Source organism: Physeter macrocephalus, chromosome 9, assembly GCF_002837175.3.
Source record: "Physeter macrocephalus isolate SW-GA chromosome 9, ASM283717v5, whole genome shotgun sequence".
Lineage (NCBI taxonomy): Eukaryota > Metazoa > Chordata > Mammalia > Artiodactyla > Physeteridae > Physeter > Physeter macrocephalus.
Window position 1 is genome coordinate 14268000 of NC_041222.1, and position 13317 is coordinate 14281316.

Consider the following 13317-nt stretch of genomic DNA (forward strand, 5'->3'; position numbering starts at 1 on the left):
AATATATATATATATATTTGCACCAATCTATTTTTTCTCTCTTCTGGGACTCTAATGACACAAAGTTAGAACTTTGATACTGTCCCACAGGTACCAGAGATTTTGTTCTTTTTTCCCCCCAATCATTTTTTGACTCTTTGTTCTTCAGATTGGCTAATTTCTATTTATCTATTTTCTAGTTCACCGAATATTTCCTTTGTCATCGTCATCCCCTTCTGCCATTGAGCCCATCCAGTAATTTTTTTTTAAATTTCAGATATTGCACTTTTCAGTTTTTAAATTTCTATTTGATTCATTTTTACAGTTTCTCTGCTCAAAACTTCTTTTTTTATACATTTTTAGTGTTCACCTTTACCTTATGGGACATGTTTATAATAGCTGTTTTAATATCTTTGTCTGATAATTCAAATATCTAGACAGTCTGGGGGTTTGCATTTGTTGATTCTCTCTTCCTGATAAAAAGTGATAAGATTCTTCTTTTTTCCTTTTTTTTTTTTGAAGTAATTTTGAGATGTATCCTGGACATTTTGAATATTATATTGTGAGATTCTAGGTCCTCTAAAATCCAGAGGATTTTAACAGGACACCAATTTCTTGTCTTCTGTTTTGTTTTAACAGTGAATAAACCCCGTTAGGTTTAGACCACACATTCTCTCTCTCCTTCTGTGGCAAAGTCTAATGTAAGTTCAATTTTCAAAGCCCTTTCTGTGCTGTTTAGGTCTGCTCCACACACACACACACCTCATATGGGTTAGTCTAGAATAATGGATACAGGTTTATATTGTAGTCTAGTTCTCAAAGCTATGGTTCTTTGTGTCTGTCCCTGAATTTGCAGCTCATGACTGAGGACTTGTCTCAGTTCGTACACAGAATTGGAGGATCTCTTTCTCCAGATCTCTTCTCCCTAGAATTTCCCCTACACACTCTGTCCCTTATGGTTCCTTTCCCTGGTTTTTGGACCAGAAAGCCAGAGTTTCTTTCAAGTTGTACAGTCTGTGCTACTGAGATGGCCATCAGGATGAAGTAGCAAGAGAAAACATAGAGGGAAAATAATGGTGATTCCCTCCAAACTCTTTGAACCACAGGGGCCCTTTTATTTGTTCTTCTAGTCAGAGACATGAGTTTTCTTTATGGGCTTTAGGTGCCCACATTGCTGCTGCCATGGTAAATTACCCTAAAATGCAGTGGCTTAACACAACAAACATTTCATATCTGACATTTTTTATTCATATCTGACATTTCGTATCTGACCTTTCATATCTGACATTTCCAGGTGTTGCTAAGCTGGGTTATCTGGCTCAAAGTGTCTTGCAGAAAACTACAGCCACGATGTTGCCCAGGGCTACGGTCATCTTAGGGCTTGACAGTGGCGGCTCTGCTTCCACGCTCACTCATAGGGCTGTTGAAAGGCTTCAGAAGCCCCACGTCGAAGCTTACTACCTGGCTGTTGACAGACTGCAGGCCCTTGTTGTCTCTTGGCCAGAGACATCAGTTCCCTGCCCTATGGGCCTCTCCATCAGGCATCTCACGACATGGCAACTGGCTTTCCTCAGAGCAAGAGAGCGGGAGAGTGAGCAAAATGGAAAACAGAGTCTTTTGTAACTTAATCTTGAAAGTGACATCCCAACACTTTTGCCATATTTTATTGTTGGAAGTCAGTCATTAAGGACAACCCACATTCAAGGGGAAAGAATTACAAAGACACGAATATCAGGAGGCAGGGGTCATCAGAGGCTGTTTCAAAGGTTGTCTACCATACTTTCTTAAATCAAATGCCCGGTGTGCATGATTTTTTAAAATTGCAGTATAATTGACTTACACCATTAGTTTCAGGTGTATAGCATAGTGACTCAATATTTTTATAGATTATACTCCATGTAAAGTTATTATAAAATATTGGCTATATTCCCATGTGTATATTGTATCCTTATAACTTATTTTATATCTATCTGTCTGTATCTCTTAATCCCCTTCACCTATCTTGCTTCTCCCCAACCTCTCTCCCCTCTAGTTTGTTTTCTATATCTGTGAATCTGTTTCCGATTTGTTATATTCATTCATTTTATTTTTTAGATTCTGCATATAAGTGAAAACATACAGTATTTGTCTTTTTCTGTCTGACTTATTTCACTAAGCATAATACCCTCCAGGTCCATCCATGTTATTGCAGATGGCAGAAATTCATTATTTTGTATGGCTGAGTAGTATTCCATTGTGTGTGTGTGTGTGTGTGTGTGTGTGTGTGTGTGTATTACATCTATTCATCTGTTGATAGATACTTAGGTTGCTTCCATATCTTGTCTATTATAAATAATGTTGCTGTGAACATTGGGACACATATATCTTTCTGTATTAGTGTTTTCATTTTCTTCAGATATATACCTAGGTGTACAATTTCTGGATCATATGGTAGTTCTGTCTTTAACATTTTGAGGAACCTCCATACTGTTTTCCATAGTTGCTGTAACAATTTACATTCCCACCAACAGTGTATGAGGGTTCCCTCCCTTTTCCCCACATCATAACCACCACTTGTTATTTCTGGGCTTTTTGATGATAGCCATTCTGACAGGTGTGAGATGATATCTCATTGTAGTTTTAATTTGCATCTCCCTGATGATTAGTGATATTGAGCATCTTTTCGTATGCCTGTTGGCCATCCGTATGTGTCTTTGGGAAAATGCCTATTCAGCTCTTCTGCCCATTTTTTAATCAGGTTGTTAGTTTTTTTGATATGGAGTTGTATGAGTTCTTTATACATTTTGGATATTAACCCCTTATCAATATTTTGCAAATGTCTTCTTTTATTCAGTAGGTTGCCTTTTTGTTTTGTTGATGGTTTCCTTCTCTGTGGAAAAGTTTTTAAGTTTGCAGAGGTCCCATTTGCTTATTTTTGCTTTTGTTTCTCTTCCCCAAGGAGACATACCCAAAAATATGTTTCTAAGACCTACATCACTGAGTGTACTGCCCATGTTTTCTTCTAGGAGTATTATGGTTTCAAGTCTGAAGATATAATATATACTCTTAAAAATCATGCACACCAGCATGATTTTTAAGACTATGTTATGTCTTTAAGCTTTTTCCATATGACATGGAAAAATATAAAATGCTGTCACATGTTTTGTTTTCTTTCTTTCCTGGCAAACGTAGATTCCATCTGAGTTCAATAGAAATTAAGGACGTTGAAAAATGCAAGGCAGATCTAGAAAGAGCCAAGGATATGGAAAATTAATGTGGGTATGTTTGGTGCATCATTTTAATGCTAGAATGGTTTTCTAGTCTGAATATTGTTAGGCAAATTAAGTATAAGAAACATCTGGCTGGAGGAAAACAATGCACAAATGAACAGGATAAACAGAAATTAGTGGAGTATGTTGCTTAATTTTAAACTGTACAAGTTTGCAAACATTGTAAGTCTGAGATCAAATCACATTCCACAAGGGATAAATTATGCCACTGCAAATTGTTTCTTTATAAAGTAGTGAAATAAGAGAGAAGTTCCTATTTTTTTAGACTTTACATCAGCTGAAGACCCACTGAATATATTAAAGCTCTCTGAAGAGTTAGAATTCTCAAGTATGAGACTGGCAAGTTGAAGAGCAGGTAGGAGATTCCCCAAAGTGACAGATTTGCTTCTAATATTGAGTGGCAGAATGTATTTTCCAAAGAGGTCCACAGTAATTTTTTTTTTTTTTGCTGTACGCGGGCCTCTCACTGCTGTGGCCTCTCCCGCCGCAGAGCACAGGCTCCGGACGCGCAGGCTCAGCGGCCATGGCTCACGGACCTAGCCGCTCCGCGGCATGTGGGATCCTCCCGGACCGGAGCACGAACCCATGTCCCCTGCATCGGCAGACGGACTCTCAACCACTGCGCCACAGGGAAGCCCCACAATAATATTTTTCTTCTACATGATCTTCTGCCATGTGATCTCGCTACTCCCCTATCAAGAAGTAGAGTCTATTTCTCTACCCTCTCAACATATAATGAATGAAATAAGAATTGATAGTTATTGTTCTACCTAAGATAAACATTATTACATATTTGTATGTTTTCTTTTATCATGGTTTTCTATGTGCATATGTTTTAAAACAATTCACGTGACACCAGTGGGTTTTTTGCCTCCCCCATCCCAATTTAACAGGATGTACTGAGTATTTTTATAGCATTAAATTTTTTTGAAACTATAAGCATAATGACTAAATTTTCTTTTTGTGTATCTAATATGCTTCATCTAACGATTCTCTTATTTTTTAAAATTTATTTATTTATTTATTTATTTTTGGCTGCGTTGGGTCTTCATTGCTTCAGGCGGGCTTTCTCTAGTTGCGGTGAGCGGGGGCTACTCTTCGTCGCGGGCTTCTCATTGCTGTGGCTTCTTTTGTTGTGAAGCATGGGCTGTAGGTACGTGAGCTTCAGTAGTTGTGGCATGCGGGCTCAGTAGTTGTGGCTCGCGCGCTCTAGAGCACAGGTTCAGTAGTTGTGGCTCAGGGGCTTAGTTGCTCTGCAGCATGTGGGATCTTCCCAGACCAGGGCTCGAACCCTTGTCCCCTGCATTGGCAGGTGGATTCTTAACCATTGCGCCACCAGGGAAGTCCTCATTCTCTTATTATTATACGTTAAGATTATTTCCAATGTTCCCAACATTTTACTTTTATAATTAGTACCGTAAATTCCAGCCTTGTACATAAATGTGTGTACTTGTCTCTGATTTTCTCCTTAGAAAGGATTCCTAGCTAAAGGATATGATCATTATCATACCTTTAAAAAAATCATATTATTGAATTAGGCTGCCAAGGGCTAGCCATGTAGAATAGCTCCACTTTCATTAAACTTTAGGAATGGCAAATACATTCCATTGGAGTACCAGCATCAATTAGTTAGTAGTGGTGACTTGGTACTCCTTGATGGGAAGGACTGCAAGACCACATCTGGGTCCAGCAGCAGAGAATTCTAAGATAAATTAGTGGTGTTTAGCCTCAACAAGGGATTGAAGAATGGAAGCGCATGTGCTTTGTTTCTGCCAAACCAGGCTTAGCCACTTCCAGGGTTGAATATATATTCATTAATTTTTGCCAACATGAAATGCAGAGAAAAAAAAAGTTTCTTGGGCTTCCCTGGTGGCACAATGGTTGAGAATCCGCCTGCCGATGCAGGGGACACGGATTCGTGCCCCGGTCCGGGAAGATCCCACATGCCGCGGAGCGGCCGGGCCTGTGAGCCATGGCCGCTGAGCCTGCGCGTCCGGAGCCTGTGCTCCGCAACGGGAGAGGCCACAACAGTGAGAGGCCCACGTACTGCAAAAACAGTTTCTTGTTTCTGTTATAATGCATATTTCCATAATTATAAATGTGGTTCAATAGTTGTTCATATGCTAGGTGTCCATCTGAATTTATTCTTCTCAGAATTGCTTTTCCATTACCCTTTGTCTATATTTTCAGTTGTCTTGCTAATGTAGACTTAACGAGAACGCTTTTTATACATAATGATTATAAAATTTTTTCTGCCATTTTCCAGTTTGTCATTGTCCTTTTAATTTGTTTATGATATGTTATGATGATAAGAGTGTTCATTGCTATGTGGTCAAATTAATGTTTCTCTTTGTGATTTCTTCCTTCGTTTACATGATTAAAACCTTCCACACGCTACAATCTTATAAATGTTCATCTGTATATTCTGGTTTCTTTATGATTTAATTCATATTTGTCTCTTTAATCCATCAGGAATCTAATATCCTCCTCCTAAGACATTTCACAGAGAGACAGACTGGGGGGGCTTCCCTGGTGGCGCAGTGGTTGAGAGTCCACCTGCCGATGCGGGGGACGCGGGTTCGTGCCCCGGTCCGGGAAGATCCCACATGCCGCGGAGCGGCCGGGCCCGTGAGCCATGGCCGCTGAGCCTGCGCGTCCGGAACGGGAAAGGCCACAACAGTGAGGGGCCCGCGAACTGAAAAAAAAAAAAAAAAAAAAAGACAGACTAAAGAAGGAGATAAAAAAGATTGAGTAAGGAAATATCAAGCAAATTAAAAACAGTGATATTGATAATGATCAAAATAATATAGTTGTAGTAAAGCTGAGGTGTCATCCAGACATAGTAAAATTCAAGGTAAATATATTAAATGAATAAAGCTGATTTTATGTTGTTGAAGTTATGAAGTTAGCTTGTTAATGAGTATTCACAGAGAATATAACTATTACAAACATTTATGCATAAAATTTAATATATCACAAAAATATAAAGCAAACCCTAAAAACATAAGTAAAAAGTGTCAAAAAATGACTGTACCAGATTTTAACATACTTTCAGTCTTGAACAGATGGAACAGATTAAAGTGAATGCGGATATGGAGTATTTGAATAATGTATACAATAAAGTTGATTTATAAGATAGATGAATTTATATCTTACAACCAAAAATGCTTATTTTTTTTTCCAAAATCTAATGGTATGTTTTACTGTATCCTAAGAAATTGCAATAAGAACAAAAAATGTACAGTCCTGTTCTCAAACCTCAATGAAATAAACTTGAATATTAATTTTAAAATAGTTTAACAAAGCGTAAAAACACTGAGTTAAAATAATAACATAAAAATAAAATAAATTTCCCACTTCAATAATTTATGGGCCAAAGAGGCAATAAAAGTCTAATTATATGTTGTTTAGAGAACAATAATGACACTACACATGAGATTGAGCTAAAGTTGTACTCAGTGGAAATGATATCTGCAAGAGCTCTATTTAAAAAACAGAATAAATGAAAGTAAATAAAGGACTCAAGGAACTACAAAAAAAATTATTCAGGATAAAAGCATAAATTAATGTATCAAAAAGCAAAGAGTACAAGTGTTTGTTCTCTAAAAGGTGCCACAAAATAGATAAAATGTTTGTGAGAGTAATCAAGAGAAAAAAAGTCAAATTACCAATATATAACATTGGAAAGAAACTAATACCATACATATGGAGGAGAATATAATAATTGAAAATGTATGCTACTTAAATCTTTACGTTGATAAATTTTAAGTCTACATTTAAATTAAGGACAATTTCCTAACAGAATGTAAATTACGAAGACTCTCTTAAGAAGAAGTATAAAAATTTAAATGAACAGATAACCTTGGAAGAGTAATGAAGGAAAATAAAATTGTTATTCAAATATAAAGTGATGGTACTAGTTCTAAGTAAGAAGGTATAAATACATTCCACCCTGTCTAATGACAACTATAAAATCTATAGGGTGTGTGGAGCCACTGTTTGAGGACTCAGAAAGTTAACAGTAGCAGGTAGCTTGGGGAAGAAGACCAGAATTTAAAATACCACTGAACCAGCAGTGAGTTTACCATTTTCTTCCCCGTCTAGGATCCTCTGGGGTTCTGTGCAATAGTCTGAAGCCCATAGGTAGGCATAGGTGCAGAAGAGTGGGAAAGAGAGAGTGTGTGTATTTGTTTTTCCTCTCCTTGTTTTTGTACAATATTTCCCAAATCTCAGGCAATGTCTTGGCAGCAGCAGTGATGGCAGAGGCTGCAAAGCAACAGCAGGACCCAAAACTTGGAGGAAGAACCTTCCTCTCTTATCAGTGGATTTGTAAACTCAGGAGGATGGGGCAGAACCTCACTGTCCTCCTGCCATTTGGCCCAAATGCAAAACATAGTCACAGAAGTAAGCAGGAGAGTGAGGCAACTAAAGTCTCAGTTTTTCCGGGCAAAGGACTGAAAAGGGGAACCCCCAGAAAAGTGGAATGTAATGGGGGAGATCATGAGGAACAGATGGCTTTGGAACTTCTGAGCTGCCCATGCATGTATCTGATCTTAGTTAGTAGCTGAACTATAAAAGAGAACACCACCCAGATCCCATATTGACCACTGGGGGCTCATACACAGGAAAAATCTTAATAGCATTGCAAAAACTTTGAAATCTGAACTAACACTGGAGCCAGTTCCCACAGAAGGATGGTTGGATCTTGTGACCAGAACCTCCCTTGGTTAACTGCCAGCTCAAAAAAAAAAAAAAAAATCAATACTTTCTATAGGACTTAAATAAGACCCAGAATTTCATAACATAATATTCAAAATACTCTGGAAACAATTCAATTTGCCATTCAAAAAAAAAGTCACAACTTGTATGGGAAAAGACAATGCCAGCTGACAGATATTGGAATTATATCACAAAGCAGCTATCATACAAATGCTTCAACAAGCAATTATAAACTCTCTTGGACAAATGGAAAAATAGAAATGTTCTTCCAACAAATAGAAGATATAAATAAGAATCAAATTAAAATTGTAGAACTGAAAAATATAATAACTGAAATTTAAAATTTGCTGAATGGGCTCAATAGTGGACTCAAGATGACAGAGAAAGAGGAGGACTATCAATCTAGAATTATATATATTATACATATATATATGTACCCACACAAATATATGTGTACACAAACACAGACACGCAGTACCAGGTGCTGGATGGGATGCAGAACCACTAGAACTGATACATTTCTACAGTGAATGAGCAATGGTACATGCACCACTCTGAAAAACATTTTGGCAGTTTCTTAAAACATTAAACATACTTTACCGTATGATTTAGTAATCCTATCTCTGGGTATTTATTCTAAGTCAATAAAAATTTAAGTTCATATAAACACCTGTACACAAACTTAGATGAATTTCAAAGTTATTTTGCTGAGTGAAAAAAGCTAGTCTCAGAAAATTACATACTGTATGATTCCATTTATATGATTCTTGAAAAGACAAAACTGTAGTGATGGAGAACAGATCAGTGGGTTGCCAGGGATTAGGAGTGAGAGGAGGGTGTAACTGCAAAAGGAGTTTTTTGGAGTGATGGAACTGTTCTGTCGTCTGATGGTGGGTGTGGTTACATGAATCTGTATATGTGTTTGAATTCATGGAACTGTACACCCACAAAAAGTTAATTTTACTGCATGATAATTTAAAAATAAATTTTATAAAGTAACTATAGTTATAGCTGCCTCCAGATGGGAGTGGTGGTGTCAAAATTTGTCAACAGGAAATTAATTATCTTTACTCATCTCTTTGTATTCCACAGACTGGTGGGAGAAAGAAAAGAGAAAGATAAAAAGAATATGCCTTTTCGGGGCTTCCCTGGGCTTCCCTGGTGGCGCGGTGGTTGGGAGTCCGCCTGCCGACGCGGGGGACGCGGGTTCGTGCCCCGGTCCGGGAGGATCCCGCGTGTCGCGGGGCGGCTGGGCCCGTGAGCCATGGACGCTGAGGCTGTGCTCCGCAACGGCGGAGGCCACGGCGGTGAGAGGCCCGCGTACCGCCAAAAAAAAAAAAAAAAAAAAAAAAAAAAAGAATATGCCTTTTCAAAACTTTTATCATTATTTTTTGTTTTTAGCAGAGCAACCTCAAGAATTACGGTGAAAATCACAAATGGAGTTTGGTTCAAGCCTTGACCTTGGATATAATATCTAGAAACATAAATGATGCTATTTTATTTTTTACAGGTTGAAGATGATGAAAGATGAACACACTATGCTGCTACTTCTAAATGGACATGAGGGCTGGTCCTGTCAGTGAATCTAAAGAGTCCTTCAATGCGTGTCCTTCTGGAAGAGAGCACCTTTGGAAAGCTGGTTCACAAATTCAAGAACACAGGCAATGGTTTGGGCACACTGTTTTGTGGGTAACTGTTTCTGAAGAGGTAAAGGAAATGGTCACTGCAGACATAATAGCCAGCTCACAGAGCATTCTAGAAACTGGGGGTACTTTTCAGTACTACATGAAAAATTCTCAATCCATGTGCCTTTCACCGGTTCAAGATGTAAGTCCTACAAAGTTTAGCTGAGGATAATCCCAGTTGTTGTTTGGAAATGTGCTCAAGGCGCTCAGATCTCCTGGATAAGAATGCCAAAGACTGAGAGCAAGCTACTTTTTATGTAAAAGGGGAGGCAAACAGTAGATGCAGTGCTGGGTCAGGAGACAATCAAGACAAGCCACACTGAACTTCAGCCACCCAAACACAAGGCAAAGGTGATGGTGTGGTGTGAGCTGTGGAAAGCACGTGTCTCGGGACCATTTTTCTTTGAAGTAACGTGTCTGAAAAGATGTATTTTATCATGTAAAGTACCCAGTTAATGCTGGCATATGACAGGCTAGGGGAAGTGTGCCAGGAGTGGTTCCAACAGGCTGGCACACTCACCACCCATTAAGCCAGAAGGTGAGGGACTGGTTGGATAATTTCCAAAACTGGTTTGGCTGACATGGTCGTGTGAAGGATGCTGCCAGCTCGGAACTCCCTTGATTCCTTCCTCTGGGGTTTGTTAAAGGCTCAGGTTTTGTCCACATAAATCAGAGACCAGAATTATCTGAGGCAGTGCACTGTACATACAAATGCAGGGATGGACACACATGATGTGTTAGTTACCACCTTCACTGCACGCTTGTGCTGCTAGCAAGGGACAACACGTTAAACACACCATGCGTTGAAATGTAATAGCAATCAACCATTTTTATTTCCAGACTTTATGGCTACCTCATATAGCTCTATTTCTTCACCCATAAAAATGGAGTACCCACTATATTTCAGGATTTATGGCAGGACTAAATGAAATAAGACACATAAAATGATATGTATTTAAAATGTTTTATCTGTATCTAGTGTTATAACATTTATTTATGTTTACTGCTTTTTAATTGTTTACAGTGTCCACTGCTAAGACTTTTCCATCATGAGCTCCATCTTCAGATGATTCTACTTAAAGAAACAATCTGTGCAGGGGAGAATGTCTTTGTTAAATTCACAACTGATAGTCTTATAAAATACAGTCACAAGGTGGCATCTCCCTACTGTCCCTACTGCCTGTCGCTGTGGTTCACTAACACTGTGTGATCGATTTTAAAACAAAACAAGATACTATGCCCAACATGCATGGAAACTGAAACTTTTCCTGCCTCTGCTTCCATTTACTGGACTTGATTCTTGACATCTCAGAAGGACCTTTGCCGGCACCACTCTCTGCTTTCTTCCTCACTTCCCCTTTTATCTCTCCCCCCTACAAATCTGTCCTGTCTTTTTACAGCACCTGCTTTAATGTACGAAGGTGGTTGCAGTGAAGGGTGGGGTGAAGGTGGGTGTCCTTTACACAAGTCCCATTGGATAGACAGGGATTGAGGTTCAGTTTCTTGTTGATCAGGGTGCAGGTGGTGAGAAAAATATAAGGCATCCCCCATCCCTTACACCACCAACACATGTTTTTGTTTTTTTTTTTTTCCAGGTAAGTCTTTACGTCATGAGATGAATCCCAGGTAGTTTTTTCTCAGTCTGGCTCCATGTTATCATTTCAGTACCTTTAGGTTGCTTCTGGAACATTTTTCATGGGATGAAAAATGTAGAAAAGAAGAATTTAATCAAATGCCCATAGCTTCTCAATTACAAACTCCTGCTAGAGTCAACCACTGCGACGTAATTCATCACGGTTATAGGTAATATAGCAGGCATCAGGTGAATTTACTATCCCAAACTAAAGATCAGAAAGTCCTTGCAGAAACTGATTTATAACTTTCCTATAGGAACCTCCTCAATTTTAGGGCAGACTAAGCTTCCCAGGGTTTTGTCTCTACTTTGCTTTTTTTTTTTTTTTTTTTTTGTGGTATGCGGGCCTCCCTCTGCTGCGGCCTCCCCCGTTGCAGAGCACAGGCTCCGGACGCGCAGGCCCAGCGGCCACGGCTCACGGGCCCAGCCTCTCCGCGGCATGTGGGATCCTCCCAGACCGGGGCGCGAACCCGACTCCCCTGCATTGGCAGGCAGACTCGCAACCACCGCGCCACCAGGGAAGCCCCCTACTTTGCTTTTTGAACTCAACTGTCCTCCCAATTCAGGTGACTCAATATGGTAATTATTTGCTCTGTTCACTAAATATTTCTACTTCTGCTTTCTAGGACTGTGGTAGGATTGTACTTCTCAACCTCTGGAATTGGACATGGCCATGCATCTTTTTTTGGCCAATGAAATGAAGCAGGAGTGATGTGTGTCACTTTTGGGGGGTAGTGAGTAACTCACTGTGTGTCCTCTTTTCTCTGCCATAGTATTTATGAAAGCATATATTGAGAGGGTAGCTTCCATAGCTACAGGTTTGAGTTTATTATATAGGATCAAGTTCAGCTGAATGTAACAGGAAAACTCAATTAAAAGGGGTAGATAGGCAATCTGAGATGACAGTGGTGGTTTTGCTCTGTGAAGTCTGCAGGACCCCAGGCTCATTCTAGATTACTACTCAGCTGTCGCTATAATGTGACCATTATTCTCATGATTCAAGATGGCTGCTAGAGGTCTGACACCATATTCATGTTCCAGGCAGAAAATGGAATAAGGGAAGAAAGGAGACAACCAACAAAAGAAGCAGCTGTCTTTTAAAGAGGTTTTCTGGAAGCTGCCACACAGAACCAGGATTTATATATCATTACCCAGATCCTAGCTTCATGGCCGCATTCATCTGTAAGGGAGGCTGGGATATGTAATCTTTATTTTGGGTACCTTCGTGCCCAGCTAAAACTCAAGAGCTCTATTTCTATTGAAGAAGGAGAGACCAGACATGGTAGGTAGGTGACTAGGAGTCTCTGCCACAGTGAGCATATGACCTAAGTTAGGACAATTATAATGGCCCATCCCCTTCATCACAGTGCTGGGCTAAGGAATGGGCATATAACCCATGCTTGCTTCAGTGGAGTCTTTCTTTAGGGTCATGGGGGTGGTGGTTTTTCTTGATTTTTTTTTTTTAACTTGAGCTTAGGGGGAAGAGTCTTTCCTTCTCAGGTCATAAATCCAAAGACAGAAACTTAATGCAACATGCAAAGAGAAGCAGAAGAGAGAGAAAAATGGAAGACTTACGTAGTTCTTGATTTCCTTTTCCAAGCCTTTTTGAGACCAGTCCACCACTGCCTTTTGTCCAGTTTAGTTACTGAGCGAAGCAATCCCTTCTTGTTTACAGCAAGGAGAAGTTGGGTGCCTATTGCTTGCAACCAGAAAGTCCTAAAGCAATCGTCTACATCCCTGGGTTTCTTTGGGAGCATATGAGCAAATACACATAGTAGTTGCCACGGTGCCTGGCAAATAAAGGTCCTAAAATGTTAGCTCTTAATGATGTATTCGAAATAACACTGAGTAGATGAAATTTGGACAGACTTTCTCTTTTTTTAAAGTCTCAGCTCAAATGAGGTCTTGCTTATTCCTGAGGAAGATTGAGAACTTTCTCTTCTTTTTTTTTTTTTTTTTTTTTTTTTTTTGCAGTACGCGGGCCTCTCACTGCTGTGGCCTCTCCCGTTGCGGAGCACAGGCTCCGGACGCG

At 39.5% G+C, this 13317-nt stretch overlaps 1 long non-coding RNA gene across 1 annotated transcript in view; it reads left to right on the top strand.

The window, feature by feature from the left end:
* LOC114486848 (uncharacterized) overlaps positions 1 to 10661 on the top strand; it is a 54478-nt gene extending 43817 nt beyond the window's left edge. The window contains exon 3 of the long non-coding RNA XR_003681149.2: positions 9478 to 10661. This is a non-coding gene — a long non-coding RNA (uncharacterized lncRNA). The remainder of the gene's footprint in view (positions 1 to 9477) is intronic.
* The last annotated feature ends 2656 nt before the right edge of the window (positions 10662 to 13317 follow it).